Source organism: Ziziphus jujuba, chromosome 10 (assembly GCF_031755915.1).
Source record: "Ziziphus jujuba cultivar Dongzao chromosome 10, ASM3175591v1".
In the NCBI taxonomy this organism is placed as follows: domain Eukaryota; kingdom Viridiplantae; phylum Streptophyta; class Magnoliopsida; order Rosales; family Rhamnaceae; genus Ziziphus; species Ziziphus jujuba.
Genome location: NC_083388.1, coordinates 12,831,663 through 12,834,956, shown reverse-complemented (window position 1 = coordinate 12,834,956; position 3,294 = coordinate 12,831,663). Strand labels below are relative to the sequence as shown.

General features: G+C 31.3%; 1 long non-coding RNA gene across 1 annotated transcript; it reads left to right on the top strand.

Moving 5' to 3' along the window:
- The first annotated feature begins 538 nt into the window (after window positions 1–538).
- On the top strand, window positions 539–1,554 carry LOC132799793 (uncharacterized). The gene is made up of 3 exons (XR_009634668.1): window positions 539–686; window positions 828–929; window positions 1,312–1,554. It is a non-coding gene; the product is annotated as an uncharacterized LOC132799793 (long non-coding RNA).
- The last annotated feature ends 1,740 nt before the right edge of the window (window positions 1,555–3,294 follow it).

Sequence of the window (3,294 nt, the reverse complement as noted above, 5' to 3'; positions counted from 1 at the left end):
TTAAGTTTAGCTTGTACATAATTATGAACATTATTATGATGAATTTATATAATAATTGGACAGATACTGCCAAGTCCACCATTCAACAAAATAAGCCATTTGAATCAAACAAACAACAATATAAACACTCTGATTTGCACAAGATTTTAGGGCATAAATATAAATGAATTGAAATAAAAAAATAATATTTATTTTCCATCATTCATGCAAATGACATAATTGAGTACAAGTATGCATTTTTAACCATTAAGAGCAAGAATCAAATTGGCAATGACAGATTGTTCAACAAAGAAATTAATTTTTAAATATTTTTAAAGTTCTAGATTCAAAATTACTATTATTTGATAAAGAAATTATACATAACCCAAAAAGTTTCCACTTAGTTTTCTTAATCATTGTTCTTTTTTATATCACTTATCCCCAACCAAATCATTCTGCACCTACACCATTACACAAGAAAAGAATAAACTTAAACATCACCGAAAAGAAAAAAAGTGAAATTTGACTATCTTTTAAGAGGAAATTTGACTAGTCTGAGTCAATACTCAATATTTTATTGGATTACCGGGTTTTAGACAAGAGCATGAAAAAGTAATGAATTAACTGCCTTCTATGGCAGTCTTTAACTCTTTTTAAGCCAGCAAAAGCTCCGCTACTCACTCTTTTAAATAGATCACAGCAACTGGGTATTTTCTACTTTTCATTTTCAGTTCTCTGTATTTGCTTTCTCTGAATCTGTTTTTTTTTTTTTTTTGGGTGTTTCCAGAAAGTAATAAAAATACTATTTTTCTGTTTTTCTGCTTGTGTTTGTTTTTTCTCTAAATCAGAATCAGATGGTGCCATTCTCATCTTGTTGCTGTATCGATTGAGATGAGAGGAGCTTCTCCGAGTCCCGTGGAGCCCAGACTCCGTTTGTCTGCTTCAGCTAAGTCAGTCTCTTTCTGTCTCTGTCTCTTTGTTTTCTGTGTTTCATTGCTTTCATTTCTGGGTTTTTAGCTTAATTGGGTTGTGAAGGATGATTGCAATTTCCCGGAAAATTGTTTAATTTGTGCATAGGTGTTTCAGTGTTTGTGTAATTAGGATGTAGAGTGAGCCTCGTGAAAGTGTTGAGTGTTACAAGATTTGAATTGTGTGAGATGCAAAGATCTATTTAATTTTCCAATCCGAAGGGAAGCAGAAAGGAACGAAAAAAAAATAAAATAGAAGTTGCTAACTCGAAATAAAATAAAATTATGAAAGATTTCCTTTCAATTTCAATCAATCAATAATCACTATAATAATAAGAAGAAATATAATGATTTTTACCTGCAGAGCTTGGGAGTTCAATCGGGTGGTGGCTGGCCAGAGGATGCTGCCTGCGAGTGGCAATTGGCGACGCGAATGCTAGGGCTTCAATTTCGTTTTGTGAGAATCTGAGATTGTGTTCTGTTGAGTGCTGTCACTGTTGTGTATTGTGTTTTCATCTTGAAATCCAACGGTGGTAATTAGATGGTGAGAGATCAATGGCTTACAAAATTTCATAGAAATAATTTAATGAAAATAATTTTTGCAAAATGGCTCTTTGGTTATGAAACGGTTCGGTTCGGGTTGGGTGGGTTAAAATTCCTTCCAACCCGTAACCCGAACCGAAAATCTAACATTTAAATATGTATAACCCGACCCAAACCGACTAAACAATAAAAACCAACCCAAACCGACCCAAATTCTTCGGTTTGGTCGGTTTTGTCGGGTCAGGTCGGTTTTTGCCCACCCCTAGTGTGGGCTGTGGGGATAAGGGTATAGATAGAGAAAAGTGGTGAAATGGATTATTGTGTTCAAGATTTTGTCACCGCATCCTATTTTGACCGTTTTCAAATGTTCAGATAAAATATAATGAAACAAGAGAGTAGAAGAGAGAAAAATATCACGAAGGATTTATGTGGTTGGATCAATATTAATCTACATCCACAAAATAGAAAATCCATAAGGCTATGTTTCATTATAATTTTTAACTTGCTTACAATATATGAATATATATATATATATATACAGTCCGTTTATGGTGCGGATGGTCCTCATGCGGACCACAGTATTGGTAACGGTTTTTTATAGTATTGATGACGATTTTCTAAGAAACCGTCGTTAATATTATGAAAAACCGTCATTAATATTGCGGTTCTCATACGGACCGTCCTCACCATAGAATTTCCGTATATATATATATATACATACCAATGTTTATAAGTATGTAAAATATGTAATTAAGGAAATAGAGAATATCAATTGCATTTAATATAATTTATTTGAGAAATTATTGAAGTTAATTCATCATAATTGATTGTATTGATCTGTGAATCTTGGCTCCAATATGGCAAATCTCTTATACTCCCCCTCAAATTGGCACATTGAAAAGTTGATTGGTAGTGGACTACTTGAACAAGATCTCATAGAGATGCAATTTAGATCTCCAATATTGCAAATCTTCAATAGGTCTTCAACTGTTTAAGGGAAAACTCCAATTTGAAAATAAAAGATGATATACACAAAATGGTACAATATAACATGCAAATATGAAAGATAAAATGCAGTAGAATGAACACCATGCCAATATGAAGACCAGAAATGCACGAATGGAATTAACATTGTGCAAAATATAAAGTATAAAATATAATTGATTATGATCCCACCAATATGCTTTGACACCATGATAAAATATGAAGAAACAAGAGAGTAGATTAGAGAAAATTAATACGAAAGATAAATATCAACCTACATCCACAAAATAGTAAACTCATAAGGCTACATTTCATTACATGGCAACAAAGAGGAATGATATTTCATCATCAACAATGTCGATACATCAATTGATAGACAAAATAATGTCCTTTAAAAAAAAAAAAAACAACAATATCATCTGCCTTCATAAATTTGGACAAGTTATACTCAAAATAATAACAATACCAAAATAACAACAATATATATTGTTATATATATATACATATAACTATCTATATAATTATAATATATAGTTACATAAATTTTTCTTTAAAAAATTAACAACAATACCAAAATTTGCAAAAAGAAAAATACATATATTGATAATCAGATACAAAGAAGAAAAGGCCAAAAAACTAAAAATGTAAAACAAATGTTTAAACCGTAGTGAGTTTGCTAATATATTATCCAAATATTAGAGGCTTTGAAAGATACTAACCATTATGGTAATTATGTAATTACGATTATACCGATTGTGTAGCTAAAGGAATCTAGTCGATATATTACCAAGTGTTAGGGGCATTAGTGTTTTTATTAGTG